The sequence below is a fragment of the Anguilla rostrata genome, chromosome 18 (genome assembly GCF_018555375.3).
Source record: "Anguilla rostrata isolate EN2019 chromosome 18, ASM1855537v3, whole genome shotgun sequence".
Lineage (NCBI taxonomy): Eukaryota > Metazoa > Chordata > Actinopteri > Anguilliformes > Anguillidae > Anguilla > Anguilla rostrata.
The window spans coordinates 31449894-31474338 of NC_057950.1; the positions used below are offsets into that span (position 1 = coordinate 31449894).

Genomic DNA, 24445 nt, shown 5'->3' on the forward strand with positions numbered 1-24445 from the left:
TCAGGTCGCCAGGCACAAAGCCCATAGCTCGCTGGAGCACTGCCCGGCTAAATTCTAGGCGGGTCAAACCTGCCACTCTCCTGTTTGCATTTGGGGCAGCAGCATTGCTTGCCCCCCAGTGGCTGCTGGCTCAGTGGCGCCCCCTATGGCTGCACCATTCGCCCCTTGTGCCACCTGAGGGGGGCCACCGCTGCCCCCTTCTCCGCTGTTTTTGAGGGTCATGCGGACGGCGTTGTGGCGTCTGACTCCTGGCTGTCCCCCTGAAGCTATCCTCCCTCTCACTCAGGCCAGACCTAAGTAGGAGAAAAGAAGCACAGGAACACCGCTTAGACAGTTGCTGGTCCGTCCCAGGGGGACCAAGCAGTGCTGGAATAGAGGGCGCCCTTGTCATTTTGGGGGGAAGGTCCTCGGGTCCCCCTATCCGTCTGCTCCTTGGCCTCGTCCTCCGGGTCCACCTGGTGGTTCTGCTGCGGCCTGGAGAGCAAGAGAGGGGAGCCAAGGAGCAAGGCTCAGCCAGTCTGGTGTGGTGTGGCCCAGAGAGCAAGCCCCTACGGGCAGCTCTGTACTCCCCTTGGGACTCCGGCAATGGGCGTTCCGCAGCAGTGGTGTGGTCCCCAGATGGCGGGAGTCTTCTGGCAGGGGGGCCTCAAAGCGCTGTCCTGGCTTCGGCGTTGGGGGCTCAGCAGGACGTGGTCACTGGTATCTGCCTAGCCCCTATGCTAAAAGGGTCCGGCCTGGTCCGCCGGTCTGGTGCTCAAGACACAGCCGCGGTCAAGCCACAGGTACTGCGCTATCACACCAGACCTTCAGAAAGAGAGAGGAGCATAGAAGAAAAAGAAAAAACTAAGCGATTAATTTTCAACTTTACCCTGTAAAGCCTGACATATCAAATAATAGCCAGAAAATTCTATTTTTTTGAAATTGAAGAGTTTATTGGATCCTTTGACAAAATCAAAAATTCAAAAACTAATTTGCATATATAATATTTTTTATGTATCATACTTGATTCACCAGGCATTTAAGGCAATTTATTGATTTTCAGTTTTTTTTTTTTTTTAACAAAAACATACATTTTTCATTGCATTTGGATCCTTTGGAACATTTAAATTGGTTTTGCTCTTTTTTTTCTAACATGAACCATTTACAACCTTTTTATTTCACATTGTGGTAGGCAACAAAACAGTTTCTGTCCTTGTTCAGGCAAAGATGGACTTTACATTTCCCACAGTAGACATGCGAGAAGTGATTGCCTGTGCAGTGCTTGCATCTCTGTCGGGTTTCCCATGTTGGGAAATGATCAATGCCATCCTTTCTCACATCAGCAGGTACACTAGCAGTTGGCCTTTTGCTGCTTCTGGTACTGGAGAGGATAGTGGTCTGCCACACTTGATTTTGGCCTTTCCTGCGCTTGTGAGAGAAGTGCCAACAGAAGCCTGAAACCTTTGCAGGGCCATGGGTTTCTTCTGGGGCTCCAGTTTCTTCTGGTCTCTTCTGTAGAGGTTCCATGCATTGATGACTGCCACTGTGACAGTGTGCCACCAAATGTACAAATACCATCTTCGGGATTTGAAGCTGAACTTGTAAAGTGCAGACAGCATATCAAGGAGGTCAACACCTCCCATGAATTTGTTGTATGATTCAACAATGGCTGGTCTGGGAACCATTATGTATCCCACTGGTTCGATGCCAACAAAAGAAGAAAGTAGGTTCACAGCTTTGTTGTCACACCATCTTACAATGATGTTGTTTTCCTGGTTTACTCTAAAATCGAGTGACCCTCTTCCCCTTTTCTTCAAATCATTTTCATCCATCATGTTGCATTCTTTTAGGCCTGCCCTGTTCATTTGTACTGTGCCTATGTAGCAACATAACTGATTATCATGCTTGTGCCGGTTGGATATAAAAAATACATCAAAATATCTCAATTTCCACTCCAAATATATCTTCATTTCAATCTTTAATTAGTTAAATTAAATAATCAAAATAGTGTATTTTACATTGTGGTAGGCATAATGCATACTGCATCATGAAATGCAATACAATGACGATTGAGGAATTTACAGATAAATTACCTTATATACCTGCTGTATTATATTTAATACACACATTTTCAACACGATTTTACTATAAAATAATGTACAAAATATTAAGTAATTATAAGTTTCTTCAGTACAGTGAATATTCATATTGAAATATTAGTAACAAAATAAATGTTATTCTTACCGTAACTTTTTCAAAATTAGAAAAGATTCCCCAGAAAAACACATGCCCCTCCCTACATGGAGGTAGCCATTTTCGGCATTACAACTGAAAGACCCCCTACTACCTGCAGTGCACCGATAATCCACCAGAGGGCAGAATACATGTATTAGGTTGTCTACAACAGGTTTTTCAGGAAAGTATTGATTATGTTGATGACCTAGAAGTCTCAGAAACTCATGTATCATATGTGATACAAATGGCGATATAGGGTTAAATAACATTGGGAGCGGAAACACTCTAGCCAAATAAATAAACGGGGGTAAAATATCTGCATTAATCGCCAGCACCTTCCTTGGTAATGTGAGCCTCCTTCCTCTCCACAAGTCTAACCTTTTCTTTACGTTTTCAATACAGATGTGTTTTCCCGTTGTTTTCCCGTTCTTCAGTGAGAACAGAGCTGTCCTCACCTCCTCCATCTCAACAGCTTTTCCCAAGTCCTCCTGCCTGCCAGGCCCAACCTCCCTCCAGAGTTTGACCACTAGGTGGTCCCCCTCCCTCACGTCGCGCTCCTCCCTCCTGAATAGAGCCGCGTAGAATTGGGCTGCAGCATCCAGTTTGTCCTGCTGCAGCACCGCCTCCCCCTGCTCTGTCACCAGAGCCTCTATAAAGGCCGCACCCTGCCGCGGCCGCACCGTTTATAAAGAAGGCCATCACCTGCTCATCCTTCTCCCTCGCCTCCGCCCCTGCCAAAAATGCAAATTTCCCCGCCCTACAGGAAAAGTACTCCCTGATTTCCTCTTTAATTGCTTTCACCTCCCCCATGTTTACCCGCCCTCCCCTATTAGCCACTCCCATCCAATACTGCAGCTCCCGCTGCAGAGCCCAAACCTTCTCCTCCTTCTCCTCCTTCCTTTTAGCTGCACAATACTTTATGCAGAATTCCCTGATCCTTACCTTAACTATCTCCCACCAATCCAACACAGAATCCTACCTTTCTTTAAAAGCCTTCCAATCTAAATAAAACTCCCCAAACTGTTCAAAAAATATGTAATCTAACAAAAATTCAGAATAAAATTTCCACATGTCTCTCTTCCCAGCCCCACCCCCCTCCAAAACAAACTGAATTTAATTATGATCTGATGACCAATTAGGCAACTCCCGGAACTTGCCCACATGACACTTTGCTGGGGTGAATAAGTAGTCCAGCCGCTTCCAACACCCCCTTGAATTTCCCCATGTATACCCTTTGTCTTTGTTTCCACATTCCCGGAACACGTCCACCAAATTATATTTCTTCAGCATGTCTTTCATAAAATAAACAGTAAAATCCCTCCTCCCTCCCAACATGCCTTCATCCAAAGAAAAATTAACCCCCCCCCTGAAATAATACACCTATTTGTCGCTAGTAAATCATAAAAAAACTTTTTAAAAGCCAAACGCTCAGTCACATTGCATGGTGCATGAGTATTAATTAACCTGTACTTACCCCCCTCCCATATAACATTAACACACACAAGTCTTCCTGGAACTACCGTTATGTATTCCTCAATAAACACTCCCCCTCCCTTAAACAAAATCCCCAGTCCATCAGTGTGCAGATGCCCCACGCTCCAAATTGATGGTCTCAATGTCCAGTCCTTGGTATACATGGCTACATCTCCCCCTCCCGCCAAATGACATTCTTGCAAAAATGCAACTGAAAAAGGGATAGAGCTAAAAGAACAAAAAAGCGCTGACCTCTTCCCCTGGTCCTTGAGACCTCTTGTATTTAAAAAAATAAATGTCTTAGGTGCCATAACTTGAACTAAACAAGGAGAAACTAACTCCCGTATCCACAAAAAAAGGAACCAAACCCTACCTGAACCCCAGCACATCCACAATCTCTTCTGCATCCTCGAACATGAGCTCAGGCTGCCGACCAGAGAAATCCCGCTCCACCTCCTCCGCCCAGTCGAAAGGCTGAGCCTTCGCCTTTGAGGGCCTCTCTCCTGCCGCCTCCGTCCTCTCCTTCTTCCTCTTTCCACCCCTCACCGGTCCTTCTCCATCTTCCTCCATGCCGGAGCCCACGCTGCCCTCATCCGCCATCTCCATCTCGTCTGAGTCAGTGTCCTGGACAACACTGTCCTCCTCCCCCTGGATAATAATAATAATAAGCTTTATTTATATAGCACCTCATACATAAAATGTAGCTCAAAGTGCTTTACATTCAGCGTCAAAGCAATTACAAAGAATTGAAAAGATAAAAATACAGAAATACAGAAATAAAATTTAAAAAATAAAATAAAATGCAGACAAAGAAATCAGTAAAAACAAAAATAAAAAATAGAGTAAAAATAATAAAAACTGTGCTAAAAACAGTGCTGCTAGATATAAGCTAGATTAAAAAAGTGTGTTTTCAGTTTCCGCTTAAAAATGTCCACAGAGCTAGCCTTTCTCATATGAATTGGCAGGGTGTTCCATAGTTTAGGGGCATAATGATTAAAAGTGGCATCCCCAATTTTCTTTTGTGAACTATTGGAAACCATTAATAAACCAGCTGCAGATGACCTTAGGGCTCACGAAGGGACATAAAACAGCAGGGAATCTGAAATGTAAGAGGGCAATAAACCATTTAGAGCTTTGTATACAAGTAAAAGGATTTTAAAATCAATTCTAAGATACAGGGAGCCAGTGCAGTGTAGCTAAAACAGAAGTAATATGCTCTCTCTTCCTTGTTTTTGTTAAAAGTCTAACAGCAGAGTTCTGAATTAGTTGTAATCTTTCAATTGACTTTTTTGGAAGACCAGTAAAAAGAGCATTACAATAGTCCAACCTACTTGAAATAAATGCATGGACTAACTTGTCAGAATCCTGTCTTGATAGAAATGGCCATACCTTGGCAATGTTTCTTAGATGGAAGAAAGCAGTATTTGTCACCTTGTTGATGTGAGGTTTAAAACTTAGATCAGAACCAAATTTCCTAACCTATTAAAGAGTGCATCCCTTTTGGCTTTGGGGCCAACTAAAAGTATTTCTGTCTTGTCTTCGTTTAACTTTAAGAAATTATTGCTCATCCATTGATTCACTGCGGACAGACAGGTAGTCAGGGAGAATAATGCATTCAGATCATCTGGCTCAACTGCAATGTATAACTGTGTCATCAGCATAGCTGTGGAAATTAACATTGTCTTAAAGGAAGCATATATAATGAAAAAAGAAGGGGACCAAGGCAGTTCCCTTGTGCAACACCAAAAGATATGTCACATTTTTCTGACACGTGATCTCGAAGATTAATATAAAATTGTCTCCCTGTAATATGTGTTCGGAACCAGTTAAGAGCGCATTCGGAGAGACCAACCAAGTTTTCAAGACAATTGATTAGGATATTGTGGTCAATCGTGTCAAAAGCTGCGATCAAATCTAAAAGAATAAGAACTGAAACCTTGTTAGCATCAGCACTAAGTCTAAGATCATTCACTATTTTAGTTAGAGCTGTCTCTGTACTGTGATTCGATTTAAAACCTGACTGGAACTTCTGTAGAGTACCGTTCTCATTTAGAAAGATGTTAAGTTGACTAAAGACTACCTTTTCAAGTATCTTGCTCATGAACGATATGTTGGATATAGGTCTGTAGTTACTTAAGACATTTGAATCTAAATTTGATTTCTTCAATGGGGGTTTCACTGCCGCAGTTTTGAAAGCGTTGGGAAAGATTCCAGTCTCCAGAGATGTGTTAATTATCTTTAGAGCAGGTGCGGAGACACTCTTAAAAACATTTTTAAAGAATGCAGTAGGAACTGGGTCAAGATGACATGTTGAAGGTTTACTCTGTGCTACTATCTTACAGAGCTCTGCCTCAGAAATGCTTGTAAAGTTTCTCATCATGGCTGGCTTATTACAGGGCAGATCATATAAGTTACCTGTGTTTCTAACAATACCAGCTCTAATGGTTGTTATTTTGTTATTTTAAAAATGTGCAAATTCCTCACACTTTGAGGTAGAAGCTTGGTTGAGAAGATCAGAGGCTGGCATGGGATTTAGTAATCGATCAATAGTTGAAAACAGTACCCTAGAGTTAGTACCATTCTCTACAATGACCCTTGAAAAGTGGGCTCTTCTTTCAGTGCGTACACCATTATTAAAGGTAGTAATGCATTCCTTAAGAATGCACCGATGAACCTCTAGCCTGGTTGTTCTCCATTTTCTTTCGGCTCTTCTACATAATTGCTTAAGCTCACGGATCGTGCTATTTATCCATGGTGCCACTTGATCACAAAGCTTCTTTTTAACCTTAACTGGAGCGACTTCATTCAACATGTTACCTAACTTGCTATTAAAGGCATAAACCATCTCATTTATCAAGCAGTTATCAGTACAGATATCCAAGGATTTTGCAAGCTCAGAAAACTTGTTCTGCTGTACCATCTAAATATCACTTCTGAATTTGAATTTCTTTTTTGTTACTGGAGATGTTTAACAGAACATCAAAGTACTCACAGTAATGATCAGAAACAGTAATGTGTCAGACATTGTCGATGCTTATCCTTAGCGATACTACCAAGTCAAGTATATTACCATGCTGATGGGTGGCTTCACTGACATGTTGAATGAATTCTAAGCTGTCTAATAGATTTATAAATTCCATAGTCTTGGAGTCAGCACTATTATTAATATTCATGTCTCCATTAAAAATTATTCTGTCATAACTAGTGAGCACAATGGACATAAGCTCAGAAAACTCAGGAATAAATATTGAGGATTGCTTAGGCGGCCTGTATAATGTTAAAATAAGAACGACTGGGTCAGCTTTAAGCACAATGGCAAGATATTCAAAAGATGAAAATGTACCCAAATCAATCTCAGTGCAGCTAAAATGATTAGAGAAAATAGCAGCTATTCCACCCCCTCTTTTGCCCTGCCTTACTGACTGAAAGAAGTCATAGTTCGGGGGGCAAGCTTCGATAAGTGTTGCCGCACCGTCATTGTTAAGCCAGGTCTCAACCAGAAACATAAAGTGCAGATCCTTATCCGAGATAATATTAACAAAAAAACTCTTATTTGTGAGTGGCCTTACATTAAATAATGCCATAGTAATAGGGCCTGAAACAGACAGAAGCTGACAGGGAGAAATCGGGCTCAGGTTGGATAGATTAGCAGTGCGTGTGGGATGTGCTGCTCTGCGTAGTCTGTGGGTGATAAGAACAGGCACTGACATTGAAGCAAGTGGGGGAATGGGGAGAGGGGGGAGGGTGGAGGGGGGAGGGAGACAGGCGGTCCTGGATAGGGGTCCATGCCTGGTAGAGGAGATGTAGGGTGGGGTGCCAGTGTCAAGATAGGGACCCTGAGGACAACATATTGCAGTCCTCGTGGCTCTGGTGTGATGGGCCACCCAGGTGGGAGATGGCCAAGCCTCTAGCAAAACATTAATCTCCAGAAGTTTTGACTTGAGGCAGTCAGCGACCTGGCGGACAGGAGAGATGGGGGGAGGCTCGGGGGGTGAGGTTCGTGGGAAAGACAGAGATAGTCTTTCCAGGCCTGTGGTCAGGTCTAGGACAGGATCAGATGAGTGGGAGGTGGGAGAAGCAGAGGGGAGAGAATGCATGCCCCTGTTGGTGATCCTTGAGGGAGAGTGCCGCTCAGCCATGGCCTTGTAGAGAGATTTCAAGCATTGCCCGTTGTTAACTCTGGGAGGGGGGGGGGGCATATGTTTGTTATCAGCATCCTTGGAGTTTGTGTTTGCGCCATAGATTAAGTTGGCGCTAAGGAGCCGCGTCCAACTCCAGTTTGTATTAATACCATCTTGTTTAAAAACTCAATTTCGGAGCCAAAACAGGTTGAAGTTGTCACAGATGTGGCACAGGCTGTTGTTAGCCAGGTATTAAGGCTGAGTAGCCTGCTGAAGGATCCAACTCCTCTGTTCAGAGTAGGAATTGGGCCTGAGATGAATGTCTGTATAGGAGGCTTAGAAAGTAGCTTCAACAGGTTGGAAAAATCATTTTTCAATAGCTCAGATCCCTGTGATTCCTTAGGGAGGATATCGTATAACCCTGCATGTACAATAACCTTCTGTACATAGGGTTTGGTGGAGAGGATTTGCGGTGTTAAGTCTGTTACCCGTTCAACTGTTGCATTTGGGATGAAAATATTTTCTATCATCTTGCTCTTTATGTTTCTGGTTATTGAGTCCCCAATGAGTAAAGTCTTATTTTTGTGAGTGTTAGTAGTCTGCCATTTCTTCACATTAGACACCGCTGGCGCTGGAGCTGGCGCTAGTGGGCTGCTTAGGTCCAGTAGGGCAGCTGGTGTTAGTGTTCGGACTAGCATCAGCAGACAGTTTAATATTCAGCTTTTGGATTTCACCAAGTAATTCATAGCTGTTTTCCAGTCAAAGCTGGATGGCCTGCTCCGCAGGATCGCCTTCTCTCTCCAACCCTGCTAATGTTGCCACCACCTCCTTCTCTAACTCCTTCTTCCCACTCTCCTCTGCAAGCTTTTCAGCATCTGCTGGGCCAGTTGCAGGCTCAGCCCTGGCCTTCTCCTTGCCCTCGGACTCCCCCACTCCTGCTGCCTCGTCCTCCTTGCCCACCTCCGCCTTCGCCGCCTGGGCCGGTCGCTGACCCTCCTTCTCACCCCTTCTCAGGGCATCGGCGTAGGAATGCCGGCGCTCTGGGCAGGCCCGCATCAGGTGCTCTTCAGAGCCACAGATGTTGCAGGTCCGGGACTCCCTGCACTCCGCCGCCATGTGACCCTTCTTTCGGCAGTCGTGGCAAACCACCGACTCGCACTGGTCGCTTGGACGGCCCAGGCCCTCTGAAAGCAATGTCCACAAATTCTTCCTTTCCATTTCTCTGAATACCCAGGATCTCTGTATCCGTCAGGTTGAAACGCCAGATGACGAAATCCCTGACAAAATCTTCTCTCTGCGGCAGACCGCCTGTCACTCCATTCCACTTCACCCTCGCCGTGTTCTTGATCGCTCTCCAATTCCCTGCCGCCATGTTTTAAGCTCGTCTGAAAACAGCTGTCATTGCAACTGGCACACTTGATCTTAGCCAAAAGGCCGAGAAGCGATGGCCTGAAAATTGACCACAGCTGGCTGCCGCCGCCCAGGGGGCCGGGAATCCGATCGCGGGGTCCGGCTGGACCCAGTCCCCGCTCTCCATTGGTCCAGGCCCCCTTAATGCTTCCCCCGGGACCTCTGGTCGTCACCTCAGCTCCACCCACGAAGCCCCTTGTCCCCTGCCACAGTAGCTACCTACATGCTGAAGACTCTATCGCTGTTTAATTACACAAACACTCACAGAACAGCTATGTAATTGCCTAGCTAAGTAAGCTAGGAGGCAGTCTATTTTCTATAACACATACAACTGATAAGTCATTAACAAGCTCTCTTAAGAACAGAAAAGTCGCCCCGTCTGGTGGACGGGGCATCCAAAAATAGCACAAACTCAGGAGCGTTCCTCTCCACGGAAATCTTTAGTAAAAGGCGAAAGATTTGTGCGTGATGAAGAGAAACTCGTGCACACATGGCCTCTCACAGTCACCAGCTGCCGTAGGCCCTCCCCGCCTGTGTTATCTGTAAAAGAGGGCACCCCTGCCTCACCCCACGACCTGCTCCACTGCTTCACCCAAGAAGCCATTAATCCGCACACTGCTATCGACCTGTCTGTACAGCGTGTGCAGCCAACTAAGAAAGAAAGGTCCAATCCCAAGACGCTTCAGTACCCTAAACGGAAACCTGTGCTGAACTCGGTCAAAAGCTTCTTCCTGGTTGATAATAACCACCGCTAGAGGTAAATTCCTTTCCTCCACCCAATCCAGAACATCCCTCATTAGCAACAGGTTCCACGTACATGAACGCCCCGGGACCCCGCACGTCTGATCTTGGCTCACTAACCTGCTCATTACTTGCTTTAGGCGGAGGGTTGCACCTTTGCCAAGATCTTATCTGTTGTGAGCAAGGTTAGTGGCCGCCAATTCTTTAGCTCCACACGATTCCCTGATTTAAATAGAAGTTCCAATATCCCTTTCCTCATGGAGTCAGCTAATAAACCTCTCTCCAAGATGGTCTTATGGACTTCTAATAAGTCAGGCCCCAGTAACTCCCAAAAGGTGACATAGAATTCTTTAGGAAGCCCATCATAGCCTGGTGTCTATCCATCCCTCATTGATCTCACAGCCTCTGTTACTTCCCCCATCATCAAGGGTGCTTCCAAAGACTGAAACCCCTCCTTCCCCAGTCTATTCCCTATGCAGTCCAGAAGGGCTGCCTCAACCTCCGGATCTCACTCACGCTAACAAAAAAAGGTCTGAAAAGAAGTCTCTAGTTATGTCCAGCATTGCCTGTGTCTCTGTGACAAGGCCTCCAGTGCCCACCAGACCATGCATGAAGGAGGCATTATGCCTCACCTTAACAGCCTGAAATAAAAGGCTGTAGGCTTTTCTCCCTCCTCAAACTCCCTGACCCTTGCCTGAAAGGCCAGGGACCGAGCTCTCCCCTCCCCTTTTTATCCTACTCTTTACCCCCTCATACATGGCCCACTCCACTGTCACCCCTGCATTTAGCTGCGCATGCAAATATGTAAGACATTTAGTCCACTTGCCTTACCTCCTTCCGTTCCCTCCTCTGCACAGAAATGCTGTGCCTCCAAAAGAACTCTCGGAAGCAGACCATTGCTGCCTCCCACCACTCCGCCACAGAGGGGTAAAGAGACCGCAAGGCCCGAACCGGTTGATAAAGGGCAGAAAACGTTGTATTAATATTACCAGATTTTAACAAACATTCAATTGCCAAAACCCTGGCCCCCAACTGTGATCTTTTACCCTAAAGGACATCTGAACCGCATTGTGGTCAGACATCCATAGGGGAAGAAGCCCGCACTTTAACCCCCTCTGCTCCTTCCCAACAAAAAAGTAGTCCAAGCAACTGGCCACCCCTCGTGAATTTCTCCACGTATGCCTTACACTATTTGGGTGAACCGCACAATACACATCTATGAGGGAAAAATCTCCCACTAAATTCGCCAGTGCTTTCCCTGAATAGTCTGTTTCCCTTGCCCCTGAGGCACTTACACCGTCCAGCGAGACATTAAAATCTCCCCCCAAGATGACAGTCCGGGCAGTGGACAGGCAACCTGACAGTTCGCGAAATAATTCTAGCTGTCTCCCGCTGTATGCATGAGCATGCATTGATGATTCTGAATTTAGCAGAACCAATCTATAACTATAAAACTATAATCTATAAAAATCACTCTGCCTGCTACCACCTCTACCACTTCCTCAATAACAAAAGAATGACCTTTGAACAATATTCCCACCCCATCAGCATTTACATTGCCCACCGACCAGCCAGAAGGCCCCCACACCCACTCCCTAGAAAAAGCCACAACATCTTCCTCATCCTTCAGATGGACCTCCTGCAGAAGGAAGACCTCCCCCTGCATACTTGCTAAAGATGCAAACGCTGCTGCCCTTTTCATGGGGTCCCTCAGCCCCCATATATTAACTGTAATAAAAGACAAATCCATTTAATCTAAAAGACAAAATTAACACGTCAAAAGTGAAACTCACTACAATACCAAAAATCAAACTCCCCCATCCTTCCCTTCACCCTGCGTGATCCCCACCTCTGGAGACATCCCCATTGCCTCCACTAAGCCCTCTACATCCCACCCTTCTAACAAGCCTGAGGGAGAACCAACCTCCATTTCCATTTCTCCCCCCACCCCAAGCTCATCCCGCTCTGATGCCCTGGCCAAAGCCGCATAAGCGATTTCCCACCACAATTTGTGGCTGCGCCTTCGCCCCACTTTGACAAACGTCACTCCCTGATGCTGCCCGCTTCCAAACCCCAACCATAGCCCATTCTGCCCCAGCCCCCTCCTCTGAAAAAAAATCTCCCCATGAAACTGGCGTCTGCAGATCCGCTGTGGTCAGTAGTGGCACTCCCTTTTCTGATGCAGTCACTTTCCCCTTTGGGACTTGCTCAGTTACTGAAGAAAACAGCTCTGGAGAAGAAACCTCACTTGAGGCTGAAAGCCTGGATCCTGGATCACTAGATGCCCCAGGTCCAAACATCCGGACATACCCCCTCGCACCAGTCATGTTATGACTTGGCACTGAAGCAGGGCTAACCCCAGCATCAGCAGCCACCACAGAACCCGGAATAGGAGCCGGTTCACAAATGTCGCACTGATGACAGAAACCAAAAACGAACAAAGTACTGATACTTGTGATCCACCGGCCTTACCAAAGAACTACACATATTACAAAAAAACAACACGTCAAATTTCAAGGGAAGACAGGGAACATCCCGCCCACCCTCCTCCACAGCCTGATACATCAGTACCCTCTGTACATACTCATATGACCCCCAAAAAAATTTAAAAATTGCCTTTGATAAGCCCTTACGCAAGCGCGCCGATAATGGGAAGATGTAACTGAGGAAAACTAAGGAGCGCAAAATGTCAGCCTTTAAAACCAAGACCTTCCCTGTCAATGTAAGTGATTGCTGCTGCCACAACCCCAGCTTTGTTCTTACCTTTGCGATCTTCTTGGTCCAGTTTATCTCACTGCTGTCACCCTCTACAAACTCAGCCCCTAAAATTCTTATGGGCCCATCGCAAAGAGACATGCCTCCCAAATTATCTCTCCTCCCTGCCCATGCACCAAAAAACTTAATCTGAGATTTCCTCAAATTAAGTGCTGACCCTGATGCTCTGGAAAAGTCCCCCACTACCCTCAATGCCTCGTCCACACTGCGGTCTGATGTTAGGAACAAAGACATGGCATCGGCGTACTGAGATACCTTCAAGGGGGCCCCACCACCTCCTGGCAACCACAATCCCTGCACTCTGTCACTTGCCCTTAGGGCTGCAGCCAATGGCTCAACATACAATACATAAAGGAAAGGGGAGAGCGGGCATCCCTGTCTGACCCCCTTCCTCTGCAAAATAACACCCCCTAAATTCCCATTAATCTTCACCCTACTACCCACCTTGCTGTACAAAATGTGTATCCAACGCAAGAAATTTGAACCAAACCCAAAATATTCTAATACACGAAACAAAAATGTGTGACTAACTCTGTCAAAAGCCTTTTCTTAGTCCAAATTAACCAACACCAACGGGATTCCCTTATCCTCCACCCAGCTCACCACGTCCCTGACCAACTGCAAATTATAAAAAACAGACCTGCCCCCCACCCCACAGGTCTGGTCCTCATGGATTATATGTGGCATAGCCAGCCCCAATCTGAGTGCCATAACCCTTGCCAGTAATTTAAAATCTGCCCCTAATAGTGTCAGAGGTCGCCAGTTGTTTAAGTCCTCTGGGTCTCCCTTTTTAAATAAAAGGGATAACACCCCTTCCCTCATTGAAGGGCATAATTCCCCGCAGTTAAAAATATCTAAAAAAAACCTTCAACAGGTCAGGCCCCAGGACATCCCAAAACTCCTCATAGAATTCTTTAGGAATCCCGTCTTTCCCAGGGACTTTTTTTCCCTTCATCCCTTTCAAGGCTGCCGTAAGCTCCTCCAGGGAGATGGGGAGCTCCAGCACAGCCCTGACTGCCTCAGGCACTTTGGCATCCAAATGCCCCAAAAATAACTCCCCCATCCCACTATCCACCTCCTGCCTCCTAAACAACTGCCTGTAAATGTCAGTGGCAATCTCCATCATGCCATCCTTGTCAGTCCGCAGTACGCCATCCTCTCCCCTCAAACCAGTCATTGCTGCTTTAACTGCAGCGGCCTTCACGGTTTTAAAGAAAAACGCACTGCATTTCTCGTCCTGTTCAAAGGCCACTTTTTGTGCCTTAAACTGGAAGACTTGTGCCTTCTCTTCACACCAGCGCCTTTGCCATAGCATCAGCCTCTCCACCCGCCCCGTATCCAATTCACCTCCTTTGTTCCAGTCCCCATATAGAGACTGCAACTGCTGCCTTACAGCCCGAAACGTGCTGAATTCCCTCTCCGCTTTCCACTTACCGAAACTCCTGGCAAAACTCCCAAACCTTTCCTTCACCCCGTCCCACCATTCCACCATTGTGCCAAAATAAGGCTGCATCCCTGCCCACCCTTTGTACAGTTCATAAAATTGTGCCTTAAACCCCAAATCTAACAAAATTCCTGTGTTGAACTTCCAATACCCCCTACTTGTCAGGAGTGGGTGCGGGAATGGACCCAAGCGCAGAGTAAAAAGCCAAAAGTCAAAAAATGGGGAAAACCAAAAGACTTTAATAACTAAACAGGGAACACAGGGAGCCGAACGCCTCGCAGGGCGACTAAGAAAAACACAACAAAAACCTCAAAAATTCACAAGGAAACAAAAATACAAAATACAAAAAACGTGGGGAACAGGGCAGGCAGGCAGGCAGGCAGGTAGCAAAAAACTCACAGGTAACAGGCAGGAACAGGAACAAAGGGTACAGAAACAAAAGGATCCAGCGCCTGAGTGAGGGAGAGGGAGACTTAAATAGGGGCGACGCAGACGAGACACAGGAGGGCACAATGAGCAATCAAGCACAGAGAGGGAGGGGAAACACGAGACAATTGGAAACTAATAAATGGATAATGCGAACCAATAAAACAATTAACAGAACAGAAAACCGAGGTGCCGCCATCTGGCGGCCCAACAGAGAAACAACACAGGGGGAAGACACAGAACCCTGACACTACTGAACCCCAAAACAGAAATATTCACACTAACTGATAATAACAAGTGGTCTGTAAACCATACCGGGACAACATTCGCCCCAGTGATTCCCTGCCCCTTAGGCAAAAAAATAAAATCAATACGACTCTTGCTTCCCCTGGTGTTCCCCCAAGTGAAACCAGCACAGGAGGGATGAACCACCCGAAAAGAGTCACACAACCCAAACCCATCTATAACGGAACTCAAAGCTCTTAAACTAATATCCCTCCCCTTATCAAAGGAAATATTAAAATCACCACCCAAAATTAAAGTTCTGTTACTGCACAAAATAGTTTCTAAGAAAAAAGGTCTTTCCTTCCCACGGGGTCTGAAGGAGCATATACATTTATTACCCTAAATTTGACCCCTTCCCAAACAAAATCCACCAACAAACCCCTCCCTTGCACAACAGAAAAACATTCCTCTTTTAAAATCCCTCCCACCAAACAAAATACCCACCCCTGTGGAATGCACACCTCCAACCCCCCATCTGGATTCATCCTTCCCCCACTCTTTGGTGAACGTCTTGATATCCTGTGCATCCCTCAAGTGCACCTCCTGCATTATACAAATCAAACCTCAAAGTAGACAGATAAGCAAAAACCCCTCCCCTTTTAACTGTGTCCCGCAATCCACGAACATTGACAGTGATAATATTAAAAAGTACCATGATAATGATAATTAGCCAATCCAACAAACCATGAAAATAACAAAAAAATTCACACCCCCAAAAGAGAAAATGGTAAATGGTAAATGGACTGCATTTATATAGCGCTTTTATCCAAAGCGCTTTACAATTGATGCCTCTCATTCGCCAGAGCAGTTAGGGGTTAGGTGTCTTGCTCAAGGACACTTCGACACGCCCAGGGCGGGGTTTGAACCGGCAACCCTCCGACTGCCAGACAATCGGTCTTACCTCCTGAGCTACGTCGCCCATGAAAAAAAAACTATTCATCCTTTTTACCCTCCTCCCCTAAAGCCTTAGACCCGGTCAGTCCCGGAGGCATCCCCATGGCCTCCACAAGCCCTTCAACATCCCATTCCAGAAACCCAGAGGGAGACCCTACCTCCATATCCACTTCCTCCCCTTCCTCTGCCAACACTACAAAACGGTTAGCCAGGGCAACCTGGTGTTCTACTTTTAACACCTTATGACTTACCACTTCTTCAGAAGCAGCTCGCTTCCCCAATGCCACCTTCGCCCATTCTGCAACCGAGCCCCCCTCAGGAGCCTCGACATCTCCCCAGGACATAGGAGATGCCAAGTCCATGGATGTCAGCAGTGCCGCCCCCTCAGCTGAGGGAGACAGATCCAGAGCAGGGGCCGACTCTACCACCTGGGAGAAGAGCTCCTGGGACTCCCCTGTCGTGGACGATGTAGGGATAGGCACCCCCACCTCAGCAGATGCCTCCCCCACAGGTGCAGCTGAGCCCTTGGGCCCAAAAATCTGGATGAAACCAGCACTTTCTGCCGGCATCTCCCTGGCGACTGGACCAGAACCAGCAGCTGCCGCGCTCTGCGCTGGAACTGGACCACCCTTAGCCCCAGGACTAAGGAGCCCTGCAGCTGCAACAGCCGCAGAAGAACCAGGCCCATTGGCTGCATCTGGAGATGAAACTGGAGCAGGAGCAGGATCCAAAACCGTAGAGTCCTGCGCGGGGACTCCAGAAACCCACGGAACAGGCAACAACAATGCAGCAGGGCCAGGGACCTTTGCAGAAACAGGAGAGGGCACTGAGGCAGATCCCTGCATCCCAGGAACCACTGACTCCTTGACCGCCTTCTCAGGACTCTGAGCAGAAACAGCATCCTACGTAGCTCTTGTAACCAGAACCACTTCTCCTGCCGCAAGCACTCCCACCGCACCAGGGGGCGCCCTTTGCTCCTTCGCTCCCCCGTTTGAAACACCACCTGCCCCTTCAGGTCGCGCCATGTCAGCGTAGGAGCGTGCTCTTCCTGGACACACCCGAAACAAATGCTCTGTGCTACCACACAAACTGCACTTTTTCAGGGCATAACAGTCTTTTGTTTGGTGGCTCTCAGATGTGCAATGCCTGCACTTTTCATTAGTGCAGTGCCCTTTGAAGTGGCCAAAGCTCCCGCACTTCCTGCAGTACACAGGCTGGCCTGGATAAAACAAATATCCCTTGTCAGGGCCCAAAGAAAAGTTTCCAGGCGGGTGTGCAAAACCCCCCACACCTAAGGGATCCTGCGGAAAGCACACCATGTACCGCCGCCTGCCATTCCAAAAGCCATACTTATTTTTTCGCTTCAGCCCTTCCCGCACATCAGCACAATACCGATTCAAAAAACACAAGATGTACAACCCCTTTGTTAAAGAGGAAGACATGTGCACAGTCAGCAGCCTGAGAGGCTTAGAATAAAGTAGGAAAACCAAAACTCCTTCCAGCAAGGCTTAATTTCCATGTAAAGTGTGAAAAGATTAAAGCAATCAGGCTCAGAACAAAAAGTGAGGTCAAAAAAACCATGGTTGGAAAAATCTTGCAAACAAAAAAGATTCCAGCTTGACATAAAATAAACTTTTAAGTATTTTCTCCACAAAAAAATCCAAATTAAATACCTTGCGGCGCCTTTCTTCCATCTCAAATCTTACCGTGTTTCGAAGCCGCACCCGGTGGGCCGGCACGCCGTTGTCATGCAAGTCCATCGCCTTCTCTGATCGCTCAAGAATGCACTTGATCTTAGCCAAAAGACAGAGAAGCGATGGCCTGAAAATTGGCCATAGCTGGCCGCCTCCGCCCAGGGGGCCGGGAATCCGATCGCGGGGTCCGGCCGGACCCAGTCCCCGCTTGCCATTGGTCCGGGGCCCCCTCAACGCTTCCCCCGGGACCTCTGGCCGTCACCTCAGCTCCACCTACAAAGCCCCCTGTTCCCTGCCACGGTAGCTACCCACATGCTAAAGACTCTATCGCTGTTTAATTACACAAGCACTCACAGAACAGCTATGTAATTACCTAGCTAAGCAAGCTAGGAGGCAGTCTATACTCTATAACACACGTAACTGACAAGTCACAAATCAGGGACACGCGGCAACAAGTCATCAACAAGCTCTCTTAAGAACAGAAAAGTCGCACCCGGCGGACGGAGCATCCAAAAATAGCACAAACTCAGGAGTGTTCCTCTCCACAGAAATCTTTAGTAAAGGGCGAAAGATTTGTGCGTGATGAAGAGAAACCCGAGCACACGTGGCCTCTCGCCGGCACCAGCCGCCGTAGGCCCTCCCGGCGCGGAGGTGCAGGCCCAGAGCTGTCCGTTGGCGCCCCCGCACGTTATCTGCGGAAGAGGGAGCGGAGACACAATAACCGCCCGACTGGCAGAGGGCGCAAGCGAGCCACGGACCACTGCAAACCAGCTCGCTAGCTGACTCACTTAACCAACTTCACTTACCCAGCTAGCGAGCTAGCTAGCTAAGTAACTAACAGAGAGAGAGAGAGAGAGGATAAAACTATTTCTTTAAAAAAAAAAAATAAAAAAAAACCCGCAAGGACTCTGTTGCTTGCCTACCCATGAAGAGCAGCAGCAGCAGCAAGATATTTTGCCCTTCCTTTGCACTCAAAAATCGAGGCGCACCGTTCCCGGACGTACTGCAATACCGGGTCGATGCGTGGAGCGGACGGAGCAAGCTCCTTCTCCGACTCCCAGTCCCAAAAATCCGTTTAATATGTAGTCCCCATATAGGGGACGTATCAGATATTAAACTGATAACAGATTTTTTAAATTTTTTATTTATTTATTGAAGCACTTCACATAATTACATACATTCCACATTACATCAACATACTCATGATACATACGCATAGCATCCATACCCCATCCACATTGCACACTTACTACTTTCACCTTACATACATTTTGCAACACCTACACATACAACACATACCTCTCATACTGTACACTATTAAAACATACCAATTACCCAGTACGCTCAAGACTTATAACACCCCAAACCAAATTACATTCAAAACTTACATTAATGCAAACATGTTATGCACTTAACGCGCATATAACTACGTCTACACATACAACAACACATGCAACAAAAAATCCTCACGTACACAACTAACATGTTAATAACACCACTACACTCAAACGTAACACAATGCACATCCACACAAATCAAATTTATATGCTTAAGAAACGTTCACTACCTAGAAGTGCTCTGCAACAAAAGGCCAAAAAGCAACCCAAAAAAATAAAATAAGTAAATAAATAAACACAGTGACTTAGCATCCTAGCCACCTCGAATGTTACCTCACCTTCATTGTGCAAACTCTAGTGCGAACCATTTAGAGTATAAAACCACTTTCCAATCCTCCCTAGTATCCCTTTACCCAATCCCACCGCGCACCACCCTGTCCACCCTTATCCGTTCTGCTACCCTCCCACAGAACCTGTGGAAGAGCTGGCTGGGACTTAATGCCCTTACCCTCGTCCCCACTGCCGCCATCCTGTCTTTCCACAGCCACTTCACCACTACCACTCTCCCAGTCAGTGACAGCCGCCTACGTGCCCACATCCCCAGCCGCGATCTCACCAGGGCCAAACTTGGGGAAAGAATTGGACACCCAACACTTTCAGCCCTCCCTCGCACCTATCAAATCCCCCACAAATCCCCCAGCTCCTCTCTCCACTGCCCGCAGAACAAACCGAGGACTTTGCCAGGTTCACCTTTGAACCTGTCCCCGCTGCAAACTTGTCCACCAGAACACGCACCCTCACCAGCGACCGGGAGGAAGCCACGAATATATTGAATATTTAAAAAATATCCCCAGCAGCCCCTGGGATCCTCACCCCGTCGATGCCTGGATCCCGACGCACCAGCTCTGCGAAGGGCTCCATGAACAGGGCGTAGAGCAGCGGGGAGAGCGGGCACCCCTGCCGCTTTCCCCCAGCCTGCTCCACGGCCCCACTCACGAACGCGTTGATCCGCACAAAGCTATACACCCTCCTATATAGCATGCGCAGCCAAGCCATAAAACGGGGACCGAAGCCCATGCGCTCCAATACACGGAACAAGAAAGCGTGCTGGACGCGATCGAAGGCCTTTTCCTGGTCAGTGCTGACCAGGCGCGCCCAATCTATGACGTCCCGCAGCAGAACCAAGTTCCAGCTGTAGGAACTCCCGGGCACACCACAGGTCTGATCAGGACTAACTAGGCCGTTCATCACCTGCTTCAGGCGAAGGGTGGTTGCTTTAGCCAACACCTTATAATCCATCGTCAGCAAGGTGAGAGGGCGCAAATTTTTAAGTTTCGCCTTTAAACAGTAGTGCCAGCACCCCCTTCCTCATGGAGGCCGACAGGCCCCCCCCCCTCCAAAACAGCCTGAAACACCTCCAAGAGGTCAGGCCCTATGAGGTCCCAGAAGGCACCATAGAACTCCTTCGGGAGCCCATTGTGCCCCGGTGCCCGCCCGTCCGTCCCTCAATGAGCGCAGTGCTATTGTTACCTCGTCCAAACTGAGACCTGCCTCCAAAGTCTGCACCACCTCCTCTCCTAACCGGGCTGCCACGCAGTCAAGGAGCGATTCCTGCACCTCCGGGTTGCGCACTCTCCTGCTGAAAAGATCAGAGTAAAACCCCTCCGCGATTTCCAGCATCTCTGGGATGCCTGTTACGAGCCCCCCTTCCCCCCTCAGACCAGAAATGGTAGAGGTGTTCTTCCGCGCCCTAGCGGCCTGAAAGAAAAAGGAGGTGGGCTTCTCTCCCTCCTCCATCTCTCTCAGCCGTGTCTAGAAAGCCAGAGCTTTAGCTCTGTCCTCTAGAAGGCTCCTGACCCGCTCCTTCACCCCCTCATAGGCCTCCCACCTCACCACCTTACCGTTATTGAGCTGTGCGTGCAGGTACGCCAGCGTCTCGAGCCACCATCTTATTTCAGCGCGTTCTCTCCACCACTGCCCGACGCTGAAACTGCGGCAGAACTGCCCAAAACGCACCTTGGCTGCCTCCCACCACTCAAATATTGAGGTGTAGAATGGCCGCAAGTTCTGCACCGATTTATAAAACCTTTTAAAGGCGGATTTAAAGGCCTCTGAATTGAGCAGGGACACGTTCAGCTTCCAAAAGCCTGGGCCCCACTTGGTCCCGTCCACCCGGAAAGACACCCGCAGCATATCGTGATCCGATGCCCACGATGGGAGAAGTGCGCACGAAATGCCTGCCCGCTCTTTCCTAACAAACACGTAATCAAGGCGACTTGCCGCCCCTCTGGAGTTCCGCCAAGTGACCCCAGACCCCCCAGGATGTACCAGTCGGTAGGCATCGACCAGGGCGAAGTCCCGCACTTGCTCTGCCAGGGCCCTTGCGGAGTAATCTCCCCTACTCGAGCTGTCCCCCACCCCATCCAAAGAGACATTAAAATCCCCGCCGAGAAGGATCTGTCTTGTTGTGGATAGACACCCTGTGTCAGTCCTTTAAAAATGCTCAGGCGTTGTCCACATTGCGTGGGGCCATACACATTTATAATAGGAAACTTATAATTATAATTAACATCTATGTACATCACCCTGCCCGCGTGCACCCACACCACCTCTATGACAAAATTGTGCCCCTTAAATAAAATTCCTACACCATCTGAGTGCCCACTGACCACCCCGATGGCCCTCACACCCACTCCTTTGAAAAGGCCGCCACATCCTTCTCATCTTTCAAATGGACCTCCTGCAGCAAGAAAAATTCCCCTCGCATTGCAGCCAGTGAGGAAAATAAAGCAGCTCTCTCTTCATGGGGTTCCTCAAACCCCGTACATTTAAAGTGATTATACTCGCCTCTATAGCGAATAACCAAAAATGCACTCACCAAAATAAATGGAACCCAGAACCCACCACCCCTGTGCTCATTCTGGTCCCTTTTTGAGGAACCCTCTCCACCCTCTGCCCCCACTCCCATCCCCAATGCCTCCACGTCCCAGCCCTCCAGCAGACTGGATGGAGACCCGATGTCCATTTCATGGTCCAAAACTGACTTCTCCCCCTCCGCTGCTCCCCCTAGAACCTCAAAACGGTTCTTCAGAGGGATGCCAGGACCGTCCTTTGGCTCTCTCGCCCTCTCCGGGTCTCCTGAATGGGCACGCTTGCGCACAGCCACCTTTGCCCATTCTGCTACATCCCCCCCTTCTGGGGCGGGACTGTCCTCCCAAAGCATTGGTGACTGCACGTCCACAGAAGACGAGGATAGAGACAACCCAGGTAATGCTGGGCTTGGAACTGGAGGTGGAAGCAAAACCTGCCCCGGAGCCGAATCCGGAGCCGGAGCCCGCGCTGGAGCTGGAACCGGATCAGGAACCGGAGCCGACGCTGGAGCAGGGACCGGAACTGGATCTGGAACTGGAGTCAACGCTGGAGCAGGAACCGGATCTGGAACAGGGACCGGAGCTGGAACTAAGACCAGATACTGAACCGGAGGCGGATCCGGGGCCAGAGTCAGACCCAGAACCGGAATCAGAACAGGAGCCGGATCTGGAGCAGAAGCCGGAACTAGAGCTAGAGCTGCTTCCGAATAAAAGGTTACATCAAAAAAATCTCTATTAAAAAAATCCAATCCAAAATCTTTTCTTCTATCCGATCCATCATCAGCAATGAAGCGAACGGTGTTCCTCAGCCGCACCCGGTGGGCCAGCACTCCTCCCTCATAGGTTGACATCGCCTTCTCTTCTCTTGTCTTGATGTTAGCCAAAAGGCCTAGAGGCGATGGCATGAAAATTGGCCACAGCTGGCCGCCGCCGCCCAGGGGGCCGGGAATCCGATCGCGGGGTCCGGCCGGACCCAGTCCCCGCTCGCCATTGGTCCGGGGCCCCCTCAACGCTTCCCCCGGGACCTCTGGCCATCGAAAGATTTGTGCGTGATGAAGAGAAACCTGAGCACACGTGGCCTCTCGTCGTCACCAGCCGCCGTAGGCCCTCCCGGCCCGGAGCCGCAGGCCCGGAGTTGTCCGTCGGCGCCCCCGCGCGTTATCTGCGGAAGAGGGAGAGGAGACGCAATAACCGCCCAACTGGCAGAGGGCGCAAGCGAGCCACGGACTGCTGCAAACTGGCTCGCTAGCCGACTCACTTAACCAACTTCACTTACCCAGCTAGCGAGCTAGCGAGCTAGCTAACTAACTATTTCTTTAAAAAAAAAAAACCCCACAAGGACTCAGTTGCTTGCCTACCCATGAAGAGCAGCAGCAGCAGCAGCAGCAGCAGCAAGATATTTCGCCCTTCCTTTGCACCCAAAAATAGAGGCGCACCATTCCCGGACGTACTGCAATACCGGGTCGATGCGTGGAGCGGACGGAGCAAGCTCCTTCTCCGACTCCCAGTCCCAAAAATCAGTTTAATACGTAGTCCCCAGATAGGGGACGTATCAGATATTAAACTGATGAGAACAGATTTTTTTGATTTTTAGATGTTTTTATTTTTATTTTATTTACACAAGACGTATCTCCACATCACAAAAACACGGGGCATACCTGCCTTTTATTTTGCGGCACTGGCGGCCAAAACAAACCAAAAACCAAACTAAACCTGGCCTTCACCATACAATTCTAACTTCATCAAACATTTTGGTACATGATTCCTTACAGTTAATCAGAGCAGGCCTAGACCCCCCTTCCACCGCTCTCTAGCAGCATGCTGTCCCCATTTCTTTACATCCCATCTGATTCTTTCCCTCAAGTCTCCCTCCACCCTTCTTACCACCCCTTCCACCCCCCAGTCCTTCCCGGCCTTCACCAGCCCCTGCCGAGCCTCCCACAACCCTCTTTTGAATAAACTGATTACCAGCTAAATCAGGTTTCTGGTCCTCCTATTTCCCACCACCCTCCCGATACATCTCTCTATTCTGGCCCATGTGAGGTTAAAACCTCGCTCCACCTTGCCTATCGTGCTCGCTGCTCTTGCCCACACTACCCCAGCAAACGGGCACCCCTAAAAAACGTGCCTGATTGTTTCATCCGTGCACGAAGCTCTCGGGCATGCCGGAGACCTAGTCAGTCCATGCCGGTACAGTACCTCCCTCACCGGTAGCCTTTTGTGAAGGCACAACCAATTAAGGTCCCTCAGACCGTTGTCGAGGCCCTTTGGCTGTATCTCGACCTACACCTTTGGGGCAACCCCTGGCACCGCACCCCCTATCACCCTCTTCCTGGTCTCCTCATAGAGCACTTTCACCCCCTGCTCTGCCCTCCATGACAATGCCTCATGCGGTCGCCAGCAACTTGTACTTCACGGTGAGCATTGTGAGTGGGCGCCAGTTGGCCAGCTCAGTTTCCTCGTCCTTTTTATGTATTAGGGAGATGACCCCTTTGGCCATTGTCTCCCCCAATCGACCAGTGACCAGCACATCCTGTAACACTCCCAGGACAACTGGTCCTAGTATGTGCCAAAATGTACAGTAAAATCTTGCTGGCAACCCATCTATTCCTGGGGCCTTCCTCTTCCCCATCCTCCTAAGTGCCCCCTCTAGCTCACCAAGAGTGAGTGGGGCCTCCAGGCCCTCCACCAACTCTGCCGGCACCCTCTGTTTTAAAAACTCCACATACTCCCTCCCTTTCTCCCCACTTACCTGTCTTTC

General features: G+C 48.5%; 3 non-coding genes and 1 pseudogene across 3 annotated transcripts; all 4 read right to left on the reverse strand.

Moving 5' to 3' along the window:
* Nucleotides 1-9589: 9589 nt before the first annotated feature.
* Nucleotides 9590-9706, reverse strand: LOC135245380 (U5 spliceosomal RNA). The gene has a single exon (XR_010327212.1). It is a non-coding gene; the product is annotated as a U5 spliceosomal RNA (small nuclear RNA).
* An 8259-nt stretch (nt 9707-17965) lies between these two features.
* LOC135245381 (U5 spliceosomal RNA) lies at nt 17966-18079 on the reverse strand. The gene has a single exon (XR_010327213.1). It is a non-coding gene; the product is annotated as a U5 spliceosomal RNA (small nuclear RNA).
* Nucleotides 18080-18455: 376 nt separating this feature from the next.
* Nucleotides 18456-18639, reverse strand: LOC135245403 (U2 spliceosomal RNA). The gene has a single exon (XR_010327225.1). It is a non-coding gene; the product is annotated as a U2 spliceosomal RNA (small nuclear RNA).
* Nucleotides 18640-23109: 4470 nt separating this feature from the next.
* Nucleotides 23110-23285, reverse strand: LOC135245398 (U2 spliceosomal RNA; annotated as a pseudogene).
* Nucleotides 23286-24445: the final 1160 nt, after the last annotated feature.